The sequence below is a fragment of the Rattus norvegicus genome, chromosome 1 (assembly GCF_021556685.1).
Source record: "Rattus norvegicus strain SHRSP/BbbUtx chromosome 1, alternate assembly SHRSP_T2T, whole genome shotgun sequence".
Taxonomy (NCBI): domain Eukaryota; kingdom Metazoa; phylum Chordata; class Mammalia; order Rodentia; family Muridae; genus Rattus; species Rattus norvegicus.
In genome coordinates this window covers 25335098-25362185 of record NC_141534.1, presented here as the reverse complement: position 1 = coordinate 25362185, position 27088 = coordinate 25335098, and the positions used below count along the sequence as shown (strand labels likewise).

Genomic DNA, 27088 nt, shown 5'->3' with positions numbered 1-27088 from the left:
TTAGAATTTGAATTCTAAAAATCATATAGTATTGGTTCAAAAGGCATCCAAATAAATAGATAGAAGATGTAAAAAGTGCACTGGATAGATGGCTTTGGCACACATGGAGAGTTGAACTCAACATGTATAAATCACACATAAACATCCACACATACAATGTAAAATAATAAAAACAAACACTGTTAGTAATAAAATATGTACCAGACAAAGATAGAGAGCAGTTTAATAATGTTGAGAAAGTAACAGTGTGTTAAAACTGATAAGCTCTGTCATGCCATGTCACTGGACGGAGGCTATAAGGAACAACTACCACTATCTGGAAATATCTAGAATGATATTGAATGTCTTGATCATGAATAAGTAATCAATGAGGAGACCATTTTAGCCTGATTTTATGATTTCACAATATATACAGGTATTGAAATATCTTTGGTTATCGAAACGAGGCAAAAATAGTTGATTCTGAAGAAACATGAAAAAGTCAAAAGCTAGGTTAGGACATGAAGAAGCGCCTAGGCCTTGCTTTCATATACAAACCTTTTCTATACATGGCACAAGGGCGTGAACTCAAAGCCATGGTGTTTGTGATGACTTGGGCAAATCTGTTTTCCAGATACGCTTCTCTCTACACACCTGCTGAAATCAGAAACAGAATCTTGCAGTTTTGCTGTTCTTGTTTACCTCAGCTAACAAAACAAACACTAAAATTCATCTAGTCAGTATTCTCAAATCACTTCATTTTTACTAAATTAAAATACTCTCTCAAAATGAAATATTTCAGTTGTTTAAACCTGGAAACCTACCTTTGGCAAATACCATGGACTTAATACTCTCTTTTTCTATCTTTCTCCCTATTCCTAACTTCCTTTTTTTCTCTCCCTATACCTCATTCTCTATTCTCTTTCCTCTAGTTCACTATACCTCCCCACCATTATCAAGAGTGTGGAGGAAAGAGGGTAAAAGATACAAAAGTAATCGTATCTATTGGTTTAAAAATTAACACTAGTGATGCCATGTGTATGTAATAGTTCCTAATGAATTCTTGCTCTTGTAAGCAGTATTTAGAAACTTTTAAAACTTCCTCTGCTGGGAAAATCTGGCTGTTGTTTCTTTGTTGTGTGAATACTTGAGTTCAGCTTCATCAGACTGGACTGAATACTACCAATTTTACAAATTTTCCTTGTGGTAATGAAATGTCTAACCTTCAGTGTTCTAGGTGGGACATAGGACTGCTGTCTCCACCCTTACCCATTCTAGTTTCAGGTGTTTGTATACTGCTTTTCAGACTTACCTTTGACTGAGATAACACAGAGGCTCCGTTTCCTCTTCACTTCCTGTCTCATCTCTGTTACCAACAGACTCTGAATAGTATGTGAAGTTTGTATCCCAGGAAAATTTTCAAACAGATTACTCTTTATTTCAATGTCTTTTTCATGATGCCATAACAAAATACCACACACATGTTACAAATTTATTAATGAGAGAAATAACTGTAGTTTTGGAGACTGACAATTCCAATATATAAGTCCTGACAGTTTTGTTTCTGTTGAGACATGTTTTTTATACTACTATGATAGAACACCATGGTAGATATGGCATCTATATTTTGCTTATGAAGATGGGTCTTTAAAATATGTATCTAGTGACTTATTCATGAATACTCATTCATTAATCTAAATGTATAGCCTGGTTTCTTTAAATGATGGTTTAGGACTTTACAGAAAGCCCTACAATTTAGTAAGATAGTTAACTTTATAAGTTTATCAAGTAAAAATAGCAGTGTCTCAAGTATTAACTGACATCCTTTACTTGTCAAAAAGTCTTCCCCTAAGTTTAATAATGGCACCCCACCATGCAATTTTTGGTGCACATTGATGTAAAAAAAACTTGAAAAAAATAAATAACATTCAAATTAAACCAAGTCCAGTAAAGAAAACAAAATAGGGTCAAAAAGTATGAGTCTAGAATACATTAATTACAATTGGGTGATGATAATCTCTCTACTACTATTTATAGTTAAAGATTTTCATTGAGTTCTGATTTATTTGATACAAAATTAAGACATATTCACCTTTCAATCATTGATACTCAGAGCCCTGTATAAATTATTATAAATCATTTAAGACACTATCAATGTTTTATGTATTTTATGTAGAATTTTAAATATTATGTAAGTGGCAAATATTAAAAAATGCATAAAATATACCAAGTTAAATAATTGCTACTATAATATTTTAGATAATTGAATGAATAAGCTTCACTTTATCCTTATCTTTTTCAACTTTATATGTATAATTTCTTTGTATGTACATATTTTTATACCCACTCCACTTAAGTTTAGAAATAATCAGTCGGGGTTGGGGATTTAGCTCAGTGGTAGAGCGCTTACCTAGGAAGCGCAAGGCCCTGGGTTCGGTCCCCAGCTCTGAAAAAAAGAACCAAAAAAAAAAAAAAAGAAAAGAAATAATCAGTCATGAGGTTAATTACCATTCTTAGTCATTTTATAATTTACTATTTAGAAAAGAATGCCAACACATGATAAAATGAAATTGGACACATAACTCAAATTGTTTGAACATCAGTTACATGTTATTAAATTCAGGTATATTTAGAACCAAGAAATAGGTGTTCCTACTCTCTGTTTCCCTAGCAATGGCTTTTCCTGAAAATCTGTAGGAAACTAACAACCTTGAGGTGAAAGGAGCCCTACCTGAGGATGAAAGACAACAGACTAAAGCACACTGCAGGCTTGGGAAGAGTTTTACCCCCAGAACAAAAAATCTTGGAAAACGTTAGCATTTGACTTCTATCCTGACACTTCAGCAGTGACTCTTTGATCTTGTTTTATGAAGTGATCTTTTTCCTTGTGTCAGGAAAACAATAAATAATGTAATATAATTAGTTTTGTTACATTTCTATTGCCCTGATAAGACACCATGACTAAGGAATCTTATTTTAAAAAAAGAGTTTATTGACGGTTTATAGTTGCTGAAGGATTATACAGAGCCATCGTGGAAGGAAGTATGAAAGCAGATATCCAGCATGGCACTCAAGCAGTAGCTGAGAGCTTTATATATATCTAGATACCCGAGAGAGAGAGAGAGAGAGAGAGAGAGAGAGAGAGAGAGAGAGAGAGAGAGAGACAAAGAGACAAAGAGACAAAGAGACAAAGAGACAGAGAAATTAGGAATAGCATGGGCTTTAGAAAACCTAATGCCTGCAGCTTAGTTACCCACCTCCTTCAACAACGCAATTCCCATCTTATCATTCCCAAACAGTTCTACCAACTGAGGACCAAGTATTGAAACATATCAGACTAGGAGTCCATTCTCATACATCTAATACAGGCTCTATAGAATTTTTCTATTATTAATGCCACTATTGTTATTCTTAAGGTAGAACCCTTCATGTTGAAACACTTTATGGATTTTGTTGTTGTTGTTATTGTTATTGTTGTTGTTCATGAATGACTATGAAATGCACCACAAAGAGAAGCCTTTGAGAAATTGCAAATATTCTTTATTTTATGCAAATTTATATTGTGCCTATGGCAATAATATAGACATTTAAACTTTCTGTTAAAATGCATTGTTTGAAATTACAATAAAGGAACGTCATTTTGAAACATGATTTAGAGAATTGCATTTTGACTATAGTAGAGTAGGAAATCAAAGCACTTGCCATTACCAGCAAGTATGACAGGACTAAGATACAGTTCAAGTTAAAATATACAGAAAAAGACCTTTAGAACACTACACATTCAAGATTAAAGTTCTACTCAAATGTAGATTAGCTAAGAAACATAATTTTAATATTTTAGTATATTAATATTGTTTTTAAGAATTCAATTTAATATGATCTTTACATTTATGAAATCTACTCTGATATGAGATTCATATTATTTTTTTACTCTTCTTCCTTGGTTACATTTTATATTATTTTGTCTTTTACATGATTTTAAACTTTTCTGATTAAAGTTTAATGCTGTATGTTAGTATGTCTCTGGTTTTGTAGAGAAGTTGATAGTTGAAGGGTGTTTAGAGTATTTAGAGCAGTTTTATAAAGTTATGTCAGAATACATTCAATGATTCATGATTTCAGATCACATTTGATGTAACAATTGTATAGTAACAATAAAGCATCTGTAATGGGAGGTGCAACAGCAAGTGTTCATTTTTTAAGATCTCAGACATCATCTTGTTAACAACTGCAATGTATTGTCTAGGTCCCGACCTTGAAATGTTGAGTTAGACTTGAAGACTCTAATCATCATGAAGCCATTTGTGAAAGGAAGCTTGTAGTTTGTTTGCCACAAAAATCTATTTATTTTGAAATCAAATTAACTTAAAACTTGTATATTATCATGTTACCCTGTTTAGGAGATACATTGCTATCACTCGAAGACGTAGTGTTTCAGGGTAATCCCATCTGTACTTTACAGTCTGCCTCCTCTAGACCCTCCCAGAATACAGGAGCATGCTGGAATTTCTCATTAGTGCTGAAGACGGTACACAGAAACATTTCAATGTCTACAGAGGGTTCCATTTTTGACAATTTAAGTCTTTAGTTTTCAAACTTATATATAAGTCAAGTTTGTAAACTCTCTGCTGCCTTCAAATGGGTCAGGGGGGATCCAGAACATTCATATGGTTTTGGGATTGGCCCTGTCTGAAACCTAAGAATTATTAAAGTTGATTATTTCAGTGGAGCCATCCTTTAGAAGAAGGCTTATATTCTGCCCTTTACCAATATAGGTGAGAATCTTTCCAAATATGCCAACAGCTATTTAATTTCTCAATTGTCTTTGTGATCAATGACTGGGGAATTGAATTTTAAAATTATTTGTGTATATAAAAGACTCATTATTCCTCACTGCATTGTTGTCCAAAAATTGGTCCAATTGCTGCAGTCTTCAAAGATGTGGGCTCCAGAAGCAATGCCATACTCAATAGATACAGTTTGTTATTTTTTCTTTTCTTTTATTGGATATTTTCTTTATTTACAATTCAAATGTTATTCCCTTTTTGGTTTCCCCTCCTGAAATCCCCTATTCCATCCTCCCTCCCCCTCCTCTTATGAGGGTACTCTCCCACCCACCTTCCTATTCCCTCCTGTCTCCTTGCTCAGACATTCCCCTACCCTGGGGCATAGAGCCTTCACAAGACCAAGGGTCTTTCCTCCTTTGATGCCTGACAAGGCCATCTTCTGCCACATATGCGGCTGGAGCCATAGGTTGCTCCATATGTATTCTTTGTTTGGTAGTTTAGTCCCTGAAAATTCTGACGAATCTGGTTGGTTGATATTGTTGTTCTTTCCATGGGGCTGCAAATCCCTTCAGCTCCTTCAGTCCTTTCTCTAACTCCTCCATTGAGGACCCCATGCTCAGTCCAATGGTTGGCTGAGAGCAACTGCCTCTATATTTGTCAGGTGCTGGAAAAGCCTCTCAGGAGACAGCTATATAAGGCTCATGTCAGCATGCACTTCTTGGCACCTGCAATAATGTCTGGGTTTGTGACTATATATGGGATTGATCCCCAGGTGGGGCAGTCTCTGGATGGCCTTTCCTTCAGTCTGGCCTCCACACTTTGTATTTTCTCCAGTATTTTGTTCCTCCTTCCAAGTAAGTATGGCAACAGAAAGCAGAACATCACTTTGTTTTCCAGTAGATGCTAAAAAACTAGGCATACAGAGGGTAACTCCCTTTAAAGCAAAGGCAGAAAGAACAAGGAAGAACAGAATCTAGAGTGGTCATTTATATTAACAGAAACATCCAACTTTTAGCTAAATTTAATTTAAATTTTAAAGTGCCTGCCTGATTTCCAGGACTGGTTTCCTCAATGGTGTCCATAATTGTGTCTATTAATGATGGAAAAGAGGGAATGAGGTCATTACATATCTCTATAGAGAAGCCAACACTTAGAAGTTCATTTATTGATTTCAAATGATTCATATTTGCGCTGACATGGTGAACATTTGAACTCCCAAAATATGACACAAGCATGTGCTATGGAACAATTAGCCAAAACTAACAGTGTATAGTCTCTACAATTAAGGAATAGGCGTGGTTTGCTGCCTTCACCTAAATTTCATCTTAAATATTAAATAAATGAATAATTTTATACGTCTCTGTTATGTTCAGCAACAAATAAACAATTTGCTTATAAAATTAAATAATTACATACTTTTAAACTGTCTTAAGGGAAGCATTTTGCTTCTATTATATCAAATAATTTCACATATTGGTATACATAAATTCATATATATTGCAGTTGTTTAAAAGGCCTCCAAAATAAATAGATGCTATTGTAGTTTGCCCTGGAGTTATCTGTATTGTGATGCTAATTCTGCTTCCCCAAGGACAGCTGCCTAGTCACTTACTCAGGAATCAGGTGACTTCACCAGAACCTTCTCCCCATTGAATTTGTAAAATACAGGTGAGGGGCAGGTACAGAATAGAAGAAGGCCTGTCATTCAACAAGAAGGAAGGATGGGCGAGAGAGAAGTTTGAAGGAAGAGGAGGAGACTGGGATGGAGAGAGGAAGAGACAGGAGGGACAGGGAGAGGAGCCGAGGGACAACAATGGAGGCTAATGTTAAGATTCTGCTCTGTGTATTTATAGGTTGTTATTAATGTTCTTAAGGGATGGATATGTATTGGGCTTGGTATGTTTAGGTGGGCAATTATATTTTATCAATTGAGACAAAGGTTATTGTGTTGTGTGTTCTTTTATGTGACAGTTTGAGTGTAGGAAAGTGTGGGGCGGCTGGAGACACTGGGTCACCTACACGGAGTTGGGATGTGTTTCCGCCAAGATATCTAGCAGATACCTTGCGGCATCACAGTGCTAGACCTAGTGGGGATAAAAGACAAAGATACTTTTTATAGTTTTTATATTTTTACAACAACAAGACGCTAATATCAAAATATAGACCTAACTAAGTTCTCTTATCTGACTTTCTTAGAGTTCTACTCCCTAGTTGATAAATAGTTCCCTTCAATTAGGTTTTCCTCTAAACTTGATACAGTATCTTGTGAGTACACACAGATAACATATATGAAGAGATATTTAGATATTATAAGGCCTTCAGTACTTTAATTAAGCTTCAAATAACTAATGTTTTTGCCATGATTAATTGGTATCATTTAGCTTACTTTTTGTTTGTTTACATATAATCTTTTTAATTTCTTTTTTCTTCAATAGAGTTGTCTTTATCTCTCTCTTCACCTCAGAGACTTTAGTGAAATTCCATTTTTGGGTACATTGGACCTTGTATTCCACCATGCCCTCCTTGCACTGTGTCACTATAGCTCAGGATCCTATCCTTGAGGGATTACTGATGACTTTCTGACAACCCATCAGTGGTATTTAGACTTCTAGATGCCGAGTTGCCCTTTTCCCAGGCAGATGCTTCTCCCTGTCCTCCCTGCAGCACAATGGGAATCATGGTCTTTACCTGTCCCCTCACATATGACACATTTGTCTTCCTCCCATTGAGACATTTCTTTATGCTTTTGAAACAAAGCAGGACTCTCTGATTTTGGAGAAAAGCTTTGGCTTGCCCTTAGCTCTGCCATCCAATCACTCTTGATTCTGTTCCTTCCCAGTTCTTTCTGCCTTTGTTTTAAAAGGAGTTACCCTCTATATGTCTAGTTTATTAGCATCCACGGGAAAACACAAGTGATGTTCTGCTTTCTATCCCCATACTTACTGCTGAATCATTTTGATAATGATGGTGAGAGCCCCCTAAATATGCATCTGATTGTGTTATATAAGAAACATAAGTGAGATGCATGTGCTTTCCTACTAAGTCATTGGTTCTCAGCCGGTGGGTCAGGACCCTTTGTAGGTTGGCAAAATGCTTTCATAATGATCACCTAAGACCATCAGAAAACACAGATATTTGCATTATGATTCATAACAGTAAAGGAATTTTAGTCATAAACTAGGAACAAAATTAATTTTATGATTGGGAGTCTAACATCAGGAACTGTATTAATTAGGTTGAAAACCACTGAGCTAGGTAACAATGAATTCATTTTTTCTTGGCTGTGATATGACAAATAACTCACATTTTTCCTTGATAGTTCTTTAATCATAGGCTTTTTTATTCCAAGCTTAATTCCAAACATTAACTCTTAAGTCACACATCATCCTTTCACACAATAACCCATATGTGTTCAGGTTATAGGATAACTAGGAAAGGTTTGAACAGACAGTATTTTTATGGCCCTTTCTGAAATCAGAGGAATAGAGTGTACATATTAAGGGAGAATCTATAAAGGACTACATGAGGTTTCTTAAAAATCCCAGGCTCAGAGCCATTGGACACACAGAATTGAAATTTAGATCTGAGTAGGAGCAAAAAAGTCAGCTCTAAGTCTTGGCTGCATCTTGATTTGATGGTTAATTTGAAAGGGGCTGAGTGTCAGGGGCCAGAGAAACTGTGTCCAGCTAAAACTTAGAGACAAAAGCAAGTATTTGTTCACTGTAGTAAGGTTTCTGGAAAAGGCTGAATAATGGGAGACTAGTTAACATGTGTTCCACATTTAAATTGGGGTTTTTCTTTTAGGGTATCCACATAAGATGAACATACCTCATGAAATTCATTAACTTCTGCACTTGGTCTTTTATATATAATTTAATATATAATTTAATATATAATTTAATATATAATTTAATATATTTCAGGTGTCACGAAATTTAGCTTATGACTGTAAGTGTGCAGTTAGATGGTAGTTGTATATGTATATAAGGATGTGAAGCCTTTCTTTCAGGAACTTGTATTTGGTATGGAGTCACTTACAGTTGAATAATCCCAAGGTACAAATAGGCTGAAAGCTGCTATCACGCAATAATAGATTAATCCAGGACAAGTGGTACTGTTCTCACTATCGCACCAATTTATTTTTGTTTCTACTTAAGTTCTGTGTTTATTTCCTTTATTATCAAAACCTCCTTCCCTTGACCTTTTTGAAAGCAGCACTTGGATTGTTCTTATACATGATTAGCTAATATATTTCTTGATGAGGTGGCAATCAGAGACCAGTTATTTATTCCTTAGGAAAAATTATTCAGTTTCAGAATTTTAATGTACAACTCTGTGTGGGTCACAGAGAATCTCCTTATTTCTGCAGGGATGAGTTAATTCTTTAAATATTTGCTCAATATTTCACTTGACAGTTTACAATTGACCAAACTAATAGGAATTATACACTTTAGTTATATTATGTTGAGATCTTTTTAATGTATCAACCAGTTTTACATACATAAAGAATATTTTATATGGTTTTTAGAAACAAATATCAAAATTTTGGTAGTTTCTCTTTCTAAATAATTAATACCATTTTCTTGAACATTTGTGTTTTCTAAGTCATTATCACTTTACAGGTAGTGTATTCCTGTGACTTTTATGGGCTTCTGTGCTAATGAGAAAATTGTTTACATTCAAAGACATGGTCATGGACATTTATGTTTCTTCAAAACCTAGGTTTAAAATGTAATAATTCTGTTAAAAATTCTATTCTAAAAATGGTTAACCATGGCAGGCATTCTGCCTCACATCTGTTACCACAATATTCTGGAAAAGAGGCAAGGTAACCCTACAATGTTAAACACAGCTCAACATCTAAAGTGATTGTTAGGCCACACAAGGCCATATAAGCAAAACCCAGTCTCAAATAAATAAAAACAGACATAAAGGTACCACATTTGCTCAGATTTCACAGACATTTTTCTCTAGCATACTTTAATCTAAGGTAAATTTAAGTGTGCAGGCAAAAACTAGTTAATAAATTGGGTGTCACTCAGAATTGAATTTCAGAGAACTCAATTCAACTGTGTGGTAAGCAGGCAGATGTAGACTTCCCAGACAGAAAGAATCGGATTGGCTAGAGTGTAGCACTTGTTTTATTTGGACATGGTTTGATTAGCTATTTACTGGTGATTGGCCGAAGGACAGCTTTTCCAATTGTCAACACCCAAGTTTCAGTTCAACGTTCTCCTGCTTATTTAATCCAACAATGTGGACTTCCCTTAACAATTACAAGACTCTTCTGCCACAGCTAGGTGATCCATATAACAGAGAGAAAGCATTATCCTAAAATTAGATAACAGTTTTTGTTCCCTTGTCCTTTTATGAAGATTTACATTGTCTCTACATCAAATCTTATTTGCCTAGCTTGTTTCCTTAAAATAGCTAGTCATGAAGTCATCGTTTATGAGACACCCCCAATGTGACAACGAATAGACATAATTAACTCATTTAAGAAAAATGATGCATTGAGCTTTGGTGCAATAAACATTGAGAAATGTATGATAGACCGTAGCTGGCACTTTTCAGGCCATGTACTATTGTGGACTGTTTATTCCCTTAACTGTTTGCTCCTCCTGAGGACTAAGTATTGCATGAAGTTCATGCCATTTCTGAATTCTTCTTCCAAATCTTATAACTCTGTGTTCCTTTTCCTTGGAACTGATTCAACACAGTGCCACAGCCTATCTGCATTTTATAAGTCTAAAGAGTTTTGTTTACAGGAAGTTCAGAGTCTCTTTGAATCTCATTATCTATTTGTTTGGTTTTTGGTTTTTTTTTTTGTTTGTTTTGTTTTTCATTTTTGGCATCTTCAGAAGAGTAGAGAGAAAAGGGAGATGTTACTCACAGTCTGAAGTAATTTGGGACAGTAATTGCTTCTCAGTTGAGATGTCAGACATCTAACACTGATCTTTGCAACACTTTGCTTTTTTATCAACTTCCATTTACTCATGAAAGAACTTTAACCAGAGGCTTGCTCAGGGCCACAAATTGTGTTAGAGAATTTAAGATTCAGGGAACAATAAATCATGGTTCCTGTGGATTTCTTTTAACTATCTCCTATTACTTGGTAGATTCATGAAAATCAACATACACTTAAATGTTTATCCTTTGTTTTTTATTGGATATTTTTATTTACATTTCAAATGTTATTCCTTTTCCTAGTTTCCGCTCCATAAGCCCCTCATCCTATCACCCTCCCACTTCTTCTATTAGGGTGATCCTCCTCCCAAACCACCCCCTTCCCACCTCCCCGCCCTGATATTCCCCTATACTGGGGGGTCCAGCCATGGCAGGAACAAGGACTTCTTGCATTGATGCCCAACAAGACAATCTCTGCTACAGGTGCATCTGAGCCATGAGTCTGTCCAGATATACTCTTGGGTTAGTGGAGTAGTCTCTGGGAACTCTGCTTGGTTGGTATTGTTGTTCTTATAGGGTTGTAAACACTTTCAGCTCCTTCAATCTTTTCTCTAACTTCTCCAACAGGAAGTCCATTCTTAGTTCAATGGTTAGCTGCTAGCATTTGACTCTATTTGTCATGCTCTGGCTGAGCCTCTCGGGAGATGGCTATATCAGTATATCAGGCTCCTGTCAACATACACTTCTTGGCTTCATTAATATTGTCTAGGTTTGGTGGCTATATATATATATATATATATATATATATATATATGTACGTATATATATGTGCGTATATATATGTGCGTATATATGTGCGTATATATATATGTACGTATATATATGTACGTATATATATGTACGCATATATATATATATACATATATGTGTGTGTGTGTGTGTGTGTGTGTGTGTGTGTGTAATTAGCTGAATCCTTAGGTGGCACAGACTCTGAATGGTCATTCCTTCAGTTTCTGCTCCAAACTTTGTCTCCATAACTCCTCCTATGAATATTTTTGTTCCCCCTTTTAAGAAGGACTGAACCATCTACACTTTGGTCAGCCTTCTTCTTGAGGTTCATGTGGTCTATGGATTGAATCTTGGGTAATTTGAGCTTTTGAGATAATATCCACTTATCATTGAGTGCATATCATGTGTGGTTTTGTTGTGTTTGGGTTACCTCACTCAGGAAGATATTTTCTAGTTTCATTCATTTGCCTATGAATTTCGTGAAGTCATTGTTTTTGATAGCTGAACAGTAATCCATCGTGTAGATGTACCCCATTTTCTGTATCTATTCCTCTGTTGAAGGGCATCTGGGTTTTTTCCAGGTTCTGGCTATGATAAATAAGGCTGCTAAGAACATAGTGGACCATGTGCTCTTGTTATATATTGGAACATCATTTGGGTATATGCCCACCAGTGGTATAACTGGGTCCTCAGGTAGTACAATGTCCAAATTTCTGAGGAACCTCCAGACTGACTTCTAGAGTGGTTGTACCAGCTTGGAATCCCACTAACAGTGGAGGAGTGTTCCTTTTTCTCCCCAGCATCTATTGTCAGCATCTGTTCTCACCTGAGGTATTGATCATAGCCATTCTGACTGGTGTGAGGTGGAATCTCAGGGTTGTTTAGATTTGCATTTCCTTGATGAATAAGGATGTTGAACATTTCTTTAGGTATTTCTCAGCCATCCAATATCCTCAGTTGAGAATTCTTTGTTTAGCTTTGTGTACTCCATTTTTAATGGGGTTATTTGGCTTTCTGGAGTCTAACTTCATGAGTTCCTTGTACATATTGGATATTAGCCCTATATTCGATGTAGGATTAGTAACAATCTTTTTCCAATCTGTTGGTTGCCATTTTGTCCTAATGACAGTGTCCTTTGCCTTACAGAAGCTTTGCAGTTTTATGAAGTCCCATTTGTTGATTGTTGATCTTAGAGCATAAGCAATTGTTTTGTTCAGGAAAATTTCCCCAGTACTCATGTGTTTGAGGGCCTTGCTTGCTAGCTCTTCTATTAGTTTGAGTCTATCTGGCTTTATGTGGAAGTTCTTGATCCACTTGGCTTAAGCTTTGCACAGGGTGATAAGAATGGTTTGATTTGAATTCTTCTATGTGCTAACCTCCATTGGAACCAGCACCATTTGTTTAACCTGCTATCTTTTTTCCACTGGATGGTTTTAGCTCCTTTGTCAAAAATAAAGGGACCATAGGTGTGAGGGTTCTTTTCTGGGTCTTCAATTCTATTCCATTGATCTACCTGCCTGTCTCTGTACCAATACCATACAGGTATTGGTAGAAGGGTATTGTAGTAGGATCTAAGGATTTTTTTGAATTTTCTCATTGATTCTGTTATGTCTCCCTTTTCATTTCTGATTTTGTTAGTTATGATATATTCTCTGTGCCCTCTGGTAGTTCTGGCTTAGGGTTTATCTGTCTTCTTGATTTTCTCAATGAACCAGCTCCTGGTTTTGTTGATTCTTTGTATAGTTCTTTTTGTTTCTACTTCTTTGATTTCAACCGTGAGTTTGATTATCCTGCTGTCTACTACTCTTGGGTGTGTTTGCTTCTTTTTGACTTCTTTTTGACCTAGAGCTTTAAGGTGTGCTGACAAGCTATGCTCTCTCCTGGTTTGTTTGTTTGTTTGTTTGTTGTTTGTTTGTTTTTGAGGCACTCAGAGCTATGAGCTTTCCACCTAATACTGCTTTCATTGAGTTCCATAAGTTTGGGTTATGTTTTAGCTCCATTTTCATTGAATTTGAAAAAGTCTTTAATTTCTTTCTTTATTTCTTCCTTGACCAAGTTATCATGGAGTAGAGTTATGTTATACTTCCATGTGTATGTGTGCTTTCTGTCATTTTTATTGTTATTTAAGAAGAGCATCAGTCCACATGATCTGGTAGGATGCATGTGATTGTTTCAATATTCTTGCATCTGTTGAGGCTTGTTTTGTGACTGAGTATATGGTCAATTTTGGAAAAGGTACCATGAGGTTCTGACAAGTAGGTATATTCTTTGTTCTTGGATGAAATGTTGTATAGATATCTGTTAAATCCATTTGGTTCCTAGCTTCTGTTAGTTTCTCTGTGTCTCTGTTTAGTTTCTGTTTCCATGATCTGATCTGTCCATTACTGAGAGGGGGTTATTGAAGTTTCCCAAAATTTTTGTGTGAGTGCAATGTGTACTTTGACCTTTAGTAAGGTTTCTTTTATGAATTTAGATGCCCTTGTATTTAGAGCATAGATATTCAGGATTGGAATTCATCTTGGTGGGGTTTTCCTTTGATGAATACTAAGTATCCTTCCTGTTCTTTTTTGATAACTTTTGGGTGAAAGTCGATTTTATTCAATATTAGAATAGCTACTCCAGCTTGCTTTTTTTTGGGGGGGGACCATTTGCTTGAAATTTGGTTTTCCAGCCATTGAATCTGAGGTAGTGTCTGTCTTTGTCACTGAGGTGTGTTTCCTGTATGCAGCAAAATGTGGGGTCCTCTTTCTGTTGCCAGTGTGTTAGTCTATGTCTTTTTATTTGGGAATTTACTTCATTGATGGTAAGAGATATTAAGCAATAGTCATTGTTGTTTTCTTTTATTTTTGTTGTTAGAGTGGAATTGTGCTTTCATGGCTCTCTCTCTTTTTTTTTTCAAGAAAGTTACTTTCTTGCTTTTTCTATGCTGTAGTTTCCCTCTTTGTGTTGGAGTTTTCCATCTATTATCCTTTGTAGGGCTGAATTTGTGCAAAGATGTATAATTTTGTTTTTGTCATGGAATATCTTGGTTTTATTCATCTATCTTAATTGAGAGTTTTGATGGATATAGTAGACTGAGCTGGCATTTGTGTTCCTTGGGTCTGTATGACATCTGCCCAGGATCTTCTGGCTTTCATAGTCTCTGGTGAGAAATCTGGTGTAATTCTAGTAGGTCTGCCTTCTCTTACTGCTTTTAATATTATTTCTTTGTTTTGTGCATTTTGGTGTTTTGATTATTATGTGACAGGAGGAATTTCTTTTCTGCTCCAATCTATTTGGAGTTCTGTAGGCTTCTTGTATGTTTATGGGCATCTCTTTTTTAGGTTAGAGAAGTTTCTTTTTTCTATAATTTTGTTGAAGATATTTTAAGTTGCATATCTTTGCTCTCTTCTATACCTTTTATCCTTATATTTGTTCTTCTCATTGTACCCTGGATTTCCTGGATGTTTTGGGTTAGGAGATTTTTGTGTTTTATATTTTCTTTGAAGGTTGTGTCAATACTTTCGGTGGTATCTTCTCCCTCTGAGTTTCTCCCCTCTCTTGTATTATGTTGATGAAGCTTATTTCTATGACTTCTGATCTCTTTCCTAGCTTTTTTGTCCCCAGGGTTGTCACACCTACTTATTTTATATTATTTGTGACTATTGGGAAGAGTGTCATTTCACTAATTTCTTTTTCAGCCTGTTGTTCCTTTGAGTAGAGGAAAGCTACAAATTTGTTTGAGTTAATTTTATATCCAGCCATTTAGCTGAAGTTGTTTATCAGGTGTAGGAGTTCTCTGGTGGAGTTTTTGTGGTGACTTATACATACTCTCATATCATCCACAAATACACTCATGAATGGGATTCTGGCTGATGTTCTCCAATCATTTGTCTCCCTATACTTAGTTGTGTCCAGTACTGCTGGGAAGTGTTGTTGTCTCTCCACAATTTATGGATAGACATTTTTTAACTTAATATTTAATTGAAACATCAAAACTCTCATTCTTCCCCTTAAGCCAAGAAATATTTAGAATGGTTTGTGAGAAGAACATCATTTTGGTTTCTTAAAGGTTTATAACATAAAGAAAAGGAACTGTTTTAGTAGACATCGAACATATTTATTTTTTTCCTCACATGTTCACTGTTAACCCATCTAGAGCTATTTAGATTAGGAAACATACAATAATGAGTTGAAGATTCTCTGAGGGGAAGGAGACAAAAGAGTTCTGGTTCAACTGCATTACATTTTGTAAATGGTGCTGCCAGGTAATTTAGCAATAACATATTATTCAATCTGCAAATTTACCTTTAGCAATAACAGATTGTCTTGATAAATTATTCATATTTCTTTAGTTTTACAATTTGCAAATCTGGTAGCACATGGGCCATCCTTTCAGACCTCAGCACCCTTGGTCAGACAATGGGGTGAAAGCCTGCTTCATTATTAATATCATCTCAGTAGTGTTATTATCATACTAAAATGAAGTATTATCCCAGAAATATGTTTTCCTGGAGCAATACGTATAAAAGGCTTTACCTAAGAATTCGTAAGCATATAAATTATCATTTTAATTTTTAATCTTTCTGCAATTGGGTAGTAGTTTTATAAGTAAATAAGAGACTACAGTTTTATAAGAAGATAGAGCAACAATTCAGACCTTGATTGAGAAGCTCATTGGACTTCTAGTATCTTATTTTAAAAGAATGTGTACCCTTTGCGCATTTGAAAAGTGTTACGTTGCTTGCCAACTTTAAATCTTGTATTTATTACTATGGATTTCTCTTGAAATTTATGTAAAAGTTCTCACCCCAAAGTTTATTTGTTTGTATTAGGACAAATGTGACTGTTTGTATTATTTCTTTCACTTGTAAGCATGAACAGTAAGGTGCCTGTATCCACCCTGGTTGTTCCCGAGGTCTGGTCACCATATGCTACCTCACCATTCTAGCAAGAGGCAATGTTACCTTCAGGCACATTACCTTCAGGTGGTGTTTTCCCTGGCCCCTGCTTAACCTTCTGCTCCCAGCTTTTCACCCTCAGTTTCCCATTTCCTCTGTCTCTTGTCTCCTGTGTCAGTGAACTGTCTGTTTCTGGCTCTGTAGCTCCACCCCTCCATCCCTATTTCTCTTTCTCCCTCGCTCCAAAGTAACCAAAATAAAATGTTTTCTCCGAAGGATGCTCTTAATCTAAGCACCATGGAACCTTATAGCACTCCTATCTCTCATATGAGCTACCCCCAGGAGACTCATGAAAGATATATGGCAGAGGATGCTGATTTGGTCATAGTTTTTTCTGTCTCCCTCAATAGATATTTTACCTTCATCATATCAATCTCCTTCTTATGTTCTTCGAACCAGGTGCGCCACAAACAAGCAAAGTGCCAGTTTTTGTCCCTTTGCAGCACTCACTTATATAGCCTGATATAGTGGCAGCCCTTCTGCTAGTGGCTCAGTTAGACTGAAGGAGCCAGAAGACCACAGCGAACCACTCCTCATCCATTGAGGGTCTCTACATTTTGTTTCCAAATTTAACCTTAATCTGAATGTCTGTGTATTGTAAAACTAGAGAGTAACCAACTTTGAATTTTCTACTTTTGTAAATCAATAATAGAAATTTAGTTCATAATTAGCTTCATACAGAATTAGTTTCTTTGTGCTATAGTGAGACCTTAATATTCTAATTGTACAAAATTCACTAATGTTCTCTGGTCCCAATATAATCTACTGAAAATCAAGTTCCGAACTTTAAAGTGAAAAGGATTTCTGTATAATATATATTTAGTATAAAGAGCAAGGGAGTTTTGTCTTGCATTTTTATATCAGTCCGGTGAGTTGATTTTCCCCGTTATAATCATTACTTTTTTAAAAATGCAATTTCTTATGGGTTTATTAGTGACAATCTTGTTTGTAGTCTTCTAAATGTTAGTTACATAGATGAGTAAGTAATAACTAGTAATACTAAGGTATTTGTAGGCTAGTGTGAAGAAGCATTCGTGTAAATAATTTAACTGCTCTGAGACTCAATTTTCACTGCCATGCCCAGTACACTGGGATTGAGAAATGAATGTGTAAACAATGGTATTGACGTGCATTGCTTGGCCTTGCATTCACTTACATTCATTGCATTTCTTGTGTCAGGTTGTTCTTTTATTTAATGCACTCTTCATTATCTATTTCATTGCTGTTTTCTGAAGTGAAGCATCTAATATATTATTCATGGATTACTTATGGCCACTTTTCTTGTGCATTCATGGTCTCAGGAATGAGTTTGCTTTTTAAACCATATGGTTTGGAAAACAGAAGCGCTGTGTATAAGCTGATGCCAAGTCTGATAGTCCTTAGAAATGTTCTTGGTTGCTCTGAGGCTGGCACAGTTGCCAAGTAGAAGCAACTTGATGGAGTTGTTGAAAAGGCATTTGGGTTTTAAGCTATTAGTTTCTACTGGCATGCAGTTCATGGAATGGGTTGTGAATTAGCACATATTAACTTAAGAGTTTACTCACATAAGGAATATTATGAGGAAATTATGTTATCATTATGACCCTGAAATTGACTTTTGTTAAAATTGCCCCTTTACGTGTAGACATTGAAGAGTGCTTTCTCCAAAATGAATCTGGGGATGGATAAAAATGCTTCAGCCAGCTGGAAAAAGCACTTGATGTTTATGCAGAGGGTCCCTGTCAGTTCCAAACATCCACATGACAACCTATACTTGTATGTATCCAGTTCCAGGGAACTGATCACCTTCTTCTGGTCTCAAAGACCTTCAGGCAAGGATGTAGCACACGTACATACATACAAGCAGAACACTCATACACATAAAATAGTTAAAAGAATTGAACTTTAATCCAATAAAGGCATTGACAATAAACCAGTGTGCATCAATAAGGTAATGTGCTCTTCTGGTGAAGGAATGGATGCAGGCAAGTCTCAGAGAGGGATCTGGGACAGAGCAGAAGTAAGAGCCTATTGACAATGAGTATTAAATTTTCCCATTTATGTGTCATTGAACTTACATGTGTCGTTCAAATGAGTCCTGATCAGTCAGAAGCCAGACCTTGAATAAATAACTATAATGATGATAATGATGATAATAATAATGATAATGATAATAATGATGATAATAATAAATGGTGATAATGATAGTTAATACTCTTCATATAAAAATTGAAGAATTAGCATGTGTGTAGTGATGACTCTGATATAAAAGAAAATTTATCTATGAAGCAAAAGACAAAACAATTTCATTTATCCCAGAATATGAAATCTTTTTTTTTTTCGGAGCTGAGGACCGAACCCAGGGCCTTGCAACATTTTGATGCTGGGGGGTATATCTTGAGAGAGAGAGAGAGAGAGAGAGAGAGAGAGAGAGAGAGAGAGAAAGGATGGATGGAAGGAAGGAAGGAAGGAAGGAAGGAAGGAAGGAAGGAAAAAAGGAAAGAATTAGCATATGTAGGTACGTACATGGGTATTACTATATAAATATGTATTTGGGTGTACATGTGTGTTTGGAGGCTAGAGGACAATTTCAAGTGTCCTTTCTTAGCAACACAGTTCACCTACCTTTAAAGCAAGTTCTATCGGAACTGAACAGATCCTACAGGTCCCTGCACCCAAATCCCACTGGGGAGAGAGCTGAACTCTCAGAAGTGTGGACAATCCTGAGACCTCGGGAGAGACCACCACTTCTGCCCACTTCTGCTCACATTCTTGGCCCAAGAGGAAACTGCATTGTGCCTCTAGATACAGGAATATAGGAACAGACAGCAGTAGGAACCTGCTGGTTTCTGCATGAGCCTGGAACTGAACTGAACCAGTCCCACAGCTCCCTGCACCCAAAACCCATGGGGAAAAAGCTAGACCTTCAGAAATGCGAACAATCCTGAGAACTCAGAGGACACAATTACTTTCTACCTATATTCCTGACCCAAGAGGAAACTGCCTAGTGCCATCTGTGCCCTCTGGACACAGAGACCCAGGAGCAGTCGGGGACAGGAAACATCAGGTTTCTGCTTGTACCAAGAGCTGAAAGGCAGTCTATAGGAGGACCTACAAACCTGAGAGCAGAGGTAAGACCATCTCTTCTGTACAAAACAAACTGCCTGGAGGATTCAGGTCAAACAAACCCAGTAGCAGTTATATGTTCCCAGATCCAACTGAAAGAAAACAGGTCTACACGAGTGCTGACATACAGGCCTACAGGGAGATCAAGCCACTGTCAGAGAAAACAAGACAAGCTAACACTGGAGACAGGTTGATGGCGAGAAGCAAGCACAGGAACCACAACAGAAACCAAGAATAGCTGACATCATCAGAGCCCAGTTCTCCCACCAAAGCAAATACTGGATACACAAACACACCAGAAAAGCAACATTTGGATTTAAAAATTCATTTTATGATGACGATGGAGGACTTTAAAAAGGACATAAATCGCACCCTTAAAGAAATACAGGATAACATGCATAAACAAGTAGAAGCACTTAAAGCAGAAACACAAAAATAAAGAATTCCAGGAAAACACAACCAAACAGGTGAAGGAATTCAACAATATCATCCAGGTGTTAAAAATGGAAATAGAAACAATAAAGAAATCACAAAGAGAGACAAGCTTGAAGATAGAAAATCTAGGGAAGAGATCAAGAGTCATAGATGCAGGAATCACCAATAGAATAAAAGAGAGAGAACAGAGAATCTCAGGGGCAGAAGATACCATAGAAAACATCAACTCAACCATCAAAGATAATGTAAAACACAAAAAGCTCCTAGCCCAAAACATCCAGGAAGTCCAGGATATAAGGAGATCAAACCTAAAGATAATAGGTATAGAAGAGAATAAAGACTCCCAGTGTAAAGGGCCACTAAATGTCTTCAACAAAATTATAGAAGAATACATCCCTACCCTAAAGAAAAAAGATCCCCATAAACATATGTGAAGCCTATGGAACTCCAAATAGATTGGAACAGAAAAGAAATTCCTCACATCACATAATAATCAAAACACCAAATGCACAAAACAAAGAAAGAATATTAAAAGCACAAAGGGTAAAAAGACAAGTAACTCATAAAGGCAGACCTATCAGAATTACACCAGAATTCTCACCAGAGACTATGAAAGCCAGAAGATCCTGGGCAGATGTTATACAGACCCTACTAGAACACAATGCCAGCCCAGGCTACTATATCCATCAAAACTCTCAATTAACATAGATGGAGAAACCAAGATATTTCATGACAAAACCAAATTTACACAATATCTTCCCACAAATCCAGTCTTACAAAGGATAATAGATGGAAAACTCCAACACAAGGAGGGAAACTACACCCTAGAAAAATCAAGAAACTAATCTCCTTGCAACGAAACCGAAAGAAGACACACAAACACAATTCCACCTCTAACAACAAACATAACAGGAAGCAACAATCACTATTCCTTAATATCTCCTAACATCAATGGACTCAATTCCCCTAATAAAAAGACATAGATGAAGAAACTGGATACATAAAGAGGACCCAGAATTTTGTTGCCTACAGGAAACACACCTCAGAGAGAAAGACACATACTACCTCAGAGTAAAAGTTTGGAAAACAGATTTCCAAGCACATGATCTGAAGAAACAAGCTGGAGTAGCCATTCAAATATCGAATAAAATTGACTTTCAGCCAAAAGTTATCAAAAAGGATAAGGAAGGATACTTCACATTCGTCAAAGGAATAAGCTACCAAAATGAACTCTCAATCCTAAGCATCTATGCTCCAAATGCAAGGGCACCTACATTAATAAAGAATCCTTACTAAAGCTCAAATCACACATTGTACCACACACAGTAATAGTAGCAGATTTTAACACCCCACTCTCATCAATGGACAGAACATGGAATCAGAAATTAAACGGAGACAAAACAACTAACAGAACAATGAACAAAATGGACTTAACAGATATAGATAGAACATTGCATCCTAAAACAGAAGGATATACCTTCTTCTGAGCACCTCATGGAACCTTCTCCAAAACTGACAATATAATCAGTCACAAAACAGGTCTCAAGAGATACAGGAAGATAGAAAAAAACCCATGCATCTTATCAGATCACCATGGATTAAGGTGCGTCTTCAATAACAAAAACGACAGAAATCCTACATATACATAGAAGTTGAAATATGCTCTACTCAATGATAACTTAGTCAAGAAAAAATAAAGAAAGTAATTAAAGACTTTTTAGAATTTAATGAAAATGAAAATATAATGTACCCAAACTTATGGGACAGAATGAAAGCAGTACTAAGAGGAAAACTCATAGCTCAGAGTTCCTCCAAAAAGAAATAGGAGAAAGCATGCATTAGCAGCTTGACAGCACACCTAAAATCTCCAGAACAAAAAGAAGCAAATACACACAAGAGAAGTGGACAGCAGGAAATAATCAAACTCAGGGCCAAAATCAACCAAGTAGAAGCAAAAGGACTATACAAACAATCAACAAAACCAGGAACTGGATCTTTGAGAAAATTCACAAAATCGATAAACCCTTAGCCAGACTAACCATAGAACACAGAGAGCATATCCAAATTAAAAGAATCAGAAATGAAAAGGGAGATGTAACAACGGAATCTGAGAAAATTTCAAAAGTCATCAGATCCTACTACAAAATACTATATTCAGCAAAACTGGAAAATGTGGAGGAAATGGACAATTTTCTAGACAAATATGAGGTACCAAAGTTAAATCAGGATCAGATAAATCATCTAAAGAACCCCATTACTCCTAAAGAAATAGAATCAGTTACTAAAAGTCTCCCAACCAAAAGAGCCCAGGACCTGATGTGTTTCATGCAGAATTCTATCAGACCTTCATAAACGACCTTACACCAATATTGTCCAAACTATTCCACAAAGTAGAAGCAGAGGGAACACTACCCATTTCCTTCTATGAAGCCACAATTATGTTTGTACCTAGACTACACAAAGACCCCACAAAGAAAGCAAACTTCAGACCAATTTCCCTTAAGACTATTGATGCAAAAATACTCAATAAAATATTCACAAACCGAATCCAAGAACACATCAAAACAATCATCTATCGTGATCAAGTAGGCTCCATCCCAGTGATTCAGGGATGGTTCAATACATGGAAATCCATCAATGTAATCTAGTATATAAACAAACTCGAAGAAAAAAACCCCACATGATCATTTCATTAGATGCTTAGTAAGCATTTGACAAAATTCAACAGCCCTTCACAATAAAGTCTTGGAAAGATCAGGAATTCAAGGCCCATGCCTAAACACAATAAAAGCAATAAACAGCAAATCAGTAGCTAACATTAAACTAAATGGAGAGAAACTGGAAACAATCATATTAAAATCAGGGAGTAGACAAGTCTGCCCACTCTCTGCTTTTTTAAATATAGTATTCAGTCTTAGCCAGAGCAATCACTCTACAAAAGGAAGTCAAAGGATACAAATTGGAAAGGATGAAGTCAAAATATCATTATTTGCAGATGATGTGATAATATAATTAAGTGACCCCAAAAGTTCCACCAGAGAACTACTAAACCTGATAAACAACTTCTGCAAATTGGCTGGGTATAAAATTAACTCAAGCAAATCAGTAGCCTTCCTCTACTCAAAGGATCCACAGGGTGAGAAAGAAATTAGAGAAATGATACTCTTTATAATAGTCCCAAATCACATAAAATACCTCAGTGTGAGCCTAACCAAGCATGTGAATGATCTATATGAAAAGAACTTCAAGTCTCTGAAGAAAAAAATTGAAGGATATCTCAGAAGATGGAAAGACCTCCCATGCTTCTGAATTGGCAGGATTAATATAGTAAAAATGGCCATTTTGCCAAAAGCACTCTACAGATTCAATGCAATCTAAACCTTAATTCCAACTCAATTCTTCTTATAGTTAGAAAGAGCAATTTGCAAATTCATTTGGAATAACAAAAAACACAGGAACTGAAAATGATCCTCAGCAATATAAGAACTTCTGGGGGAAACACCATCCCTGACCTCAAGCAGAATTACAGAGCAATAGTCATAAAAAATGTACGGTATCGGTACAGAGACAGGCAGATAGATCATTGGAACAGAACTGAAGACCCAGAAATAAACCCTCAGACCTGTGGTCATTTAATCTTTGACAAAGATTAAAACCAACCACGGGGAAAAGACAGCATTTTCAGCAAATGGTGCTGGTTAAACGGAAGGTCCGCATGCAGAAGAATACAAATCAATCCATTCTTACAGCCCTGTACAAAGCTTAAGTCCAAGTGGATCAAGGACCTCCACATCAAACCAGATGACTCAAACTAATAGAAGAAAAATTGGGGAACAATTTCGATCACGAGGGTACCTCTGGAAATTTTTCTGAACAAAACACCAATAGCCTATGATCTAAGATCAAGAATAGCCAAATGAGACCTCATAAAATTGCAAAACTTCTTTAAGGCAAAGGATACTGTCATTAGGACAAAATGTCAACCAACAGATTGGGAAAAGTTCTTTACCAATCCTACATCTGACAGAGGGTAATGTTCAAAGTATACAAAGAACTCAAGAAGTTAGACTCCAGAGAGCCAAATAACTCTATTAAAAATGGGGTACAGCTCTAAACAAAGAATTCTCTGCTGAGGAATACCGAATGGCTGAGAAGTACCCTAGGAAATGCTGAATATCCTTATTCATCAGGTAAACGCAAATCAAACCAACCCTGAGATTCCACCTCACACCAGTCAGAATTAGTAATATCTAAAACTCAGTTGACAACAGATGCTGGTGAGGATGTGGTGAAAGAGGAACACTCCTCCATTGTTGGTGGGATTGCAGACTGGTACAACCATTCTGGAAATCAATCTGGAGGTTCTTCAGAACATTGGACCTTCCACTACCTGGTGACCCAGCTATACCTCTCCTGTACATATACCAGAAAGATGCTCCAACATACAAGAAAGACACATGTTCCACTATGTTAATAGCAGCCCTATTTATAACAACCAGAAGCTGGAAAGAAATCGGATTTCCTTCAACAGAGGAATGGATACAGAAAATATGGTACATCTGTACAATGGAGTACTGCTCAGCTATCAAAACAATGACTTCATGAAATTCATAGGCAAATGGATTGAATGAGAAAATATCCTGAGTGAGGTAACCCAACCATAGAAAAACACACATGGCATGCACTCACTGTTAAGTGGATATTAGGTGAAAAGTTCAAAGTACCCAAGATACAATGCACAGACCACATGAAGCTCAAGAAGGACGACCAAAATGCAGATGTTTCAGTCCTTTTTAAAAGAGGGAGCAAGGGTTGGGGATTTAGCTCAGTGGTAGAGCACTTTCCTATCAAGTGCAAGGCCCTGGGTTTAGTCCTCAGCTCTGGGGAAAAAAAAAAGAGGAAACAAAAATAATCATATGAGTAAATATGGACACACAGTTCGGAAGAGCAACTGAAGGAACAGCCATTCAGAGCCTGCCCCACATGTGACACCCCAACTACATAAGATTGCTGATGCTAAGAAGTGCACGTTGACAGGAGCAGGATATAGATGTCTCTGGAGACTCACAGCCAGAGCATGAAAAATACAGAGGTTTATGCTAGCAGCAAACCATTGAACTGAGAACGGGACTCCTGTTGGAGGAATTAGAGAAAGGATTGAAAGATCTGAAGGGGCTTGCACCCCCATAAGAACAAAACTGCCAATCAACCAGAGCTCCCAGGGACTAAACCACTACCCAAAGACTACTCATGGATTAACCCATGGCTCCAGCTACATGTGTAATGGAGGATGGCCTTGTTGGGCACCAATGGAAGGGAAAACCCTTGGTTCTGCCAAGGTTGGATCCCCAATGTAGGGGAATTTTGGGGGGTCCTGGAAGTGGGGTTGGATGGGGAGAGGAACACCCTTATAGAAGAAGAGGAGGGGGATGGAATAGGGGGCTTATGTCTGGGAAACCAGGAAAAGGAATAACATTTGAAATGTAAATTTAAAAAAAAAAACCAATAAAAGAAAAAAAAAGAGACAAGTTCTCTCATTGTCTTTGAACTTGCCAAGTAGGCCAAATGGACTGGATAGGAAGCCTAGGGATCTGAATGTGTCCCCTCAGGGATACAGTTACAAGTGATTGCTACTATGTCCAGCTATTGCCTGTGAGTCTAGCTTCTCATTCTGTACACTATTTTGCTTATATTTGTCCCTTCAACTTAACTCCAGTTCCACTAGGGTCCTCCAAGGCAGCATATCTTTCTCCCAATTTTATGTTCCAATTGTTTATTTTTGAAGATTTGTTTTTATTATTTTAAGAGTGTGTGTGTGTGTGTGTGTGTGTGTGTGTGTGTGTGTGTGTGTGTGCAATTACCCTCAGAGCCAGAGTCAATCGATCACTGGGAACTACAGGAAGCTCTTGCTAGGGACAAAACTCAAGTTCCCTGGAAAAGCAGCAGCAGTACATGGTCTCAAAATCAAAACAATCTTTTTTGGCACTTATTTGTTTAGTTTTAAATTAGTAATGTATTGTATCCAATTAGGGATGCCCATTTGTGTATGTGAGCAGGGTCGTGCATTGGGTAGCTTGCCAGAAGCCACATCACCAGAGAAAAATTATTCTTCCTCTGCCAGAAGCTATAAACTGCTAATAGCTTCTCAACCCTGGTGAGCTTCAAGGTCCCAACCCACTCATGCTTGAACTGACTTGATCATGTGCAGATTATGTTCAGGCAACTACATCTGTTTATGAATCTAACATGGACTAACATGTAGAGAAGTCAACATTTCCAAATCTCCTCTCTATCTACAGGTTCTCATAATCTTTTGCTCCCTCTTTCATACTGTTCTCTGATCCATGGGTGAGGAAAAGGTTAATACAGACGTCCATGAAAGGCTGAGCAGTCAGATTCACTTACTGTCAGTGCTCTGACCAGTCAGGCATATCTTCTTATACTTCTAACCAGTATAATTTAAAATACATTGATATAAAATGAAAGGCTGAAAATGTATGTGTCATCTACATGATATTTACATATAGCCTAAAGTATGAACACTAAGTCTTGAATGATGAATGAAGATAGATGAGTAGTAGGGACAAATGCTTCTCCCCATACTGTTGAATGTTTTTCTGAAAAGTGTTAATAAAGGCAATCATCTAACATGGTAAGTGAACTTTCTGAAATTTCAATCTTATTATTATTCAATCTTATTATTTATTCTAAAATCTATATTTACATGACTGTCATATAAGTTTTGTATGATGTCTGTTTATAAAAATTCTGAATAAGGAATGAAGAAAAACCAATAACAACAAAAATCTCTAATATAACAGGAAAAAAGACTCATATGACTATTCTCATTCAAACATATTTTTTCCCAAGGCCAGTCTAAATATGATGGGCAGGACAGCATTGTGGGTATTGGCGTCTTAGTGATACAGGCAAGCTCCAGCTTCAAAATTCTTTCCCTGGGAATTTTTCTCATATTATCTTCAGTGACTTTCATTGGACTATATTTTTATCTAAATATAAAGGTCTTGCCATACAGAAATAATTCATAAAGAATTTGAGAGTCTTTGACTCTAGGTGCTAAGTAGAGAACAATGAACAGTGTTTAGAATCTTTTGTGCTCTAATATATTTCATGAATTTTTGTTTT

The 27088-nt window shown here is 36.6% G+C and overlaps 1 protein-coding gene across 25 annotated transcripts in view; it reads left to right on the top strand.

Moving 5' to 3' along the window:
• Trdn (triadin) overlaps nucleotides 1-27088 on the top strand; it is a 450291-nt gene that overhangs the window by 261684 nt on the left and 161519 nt on the right.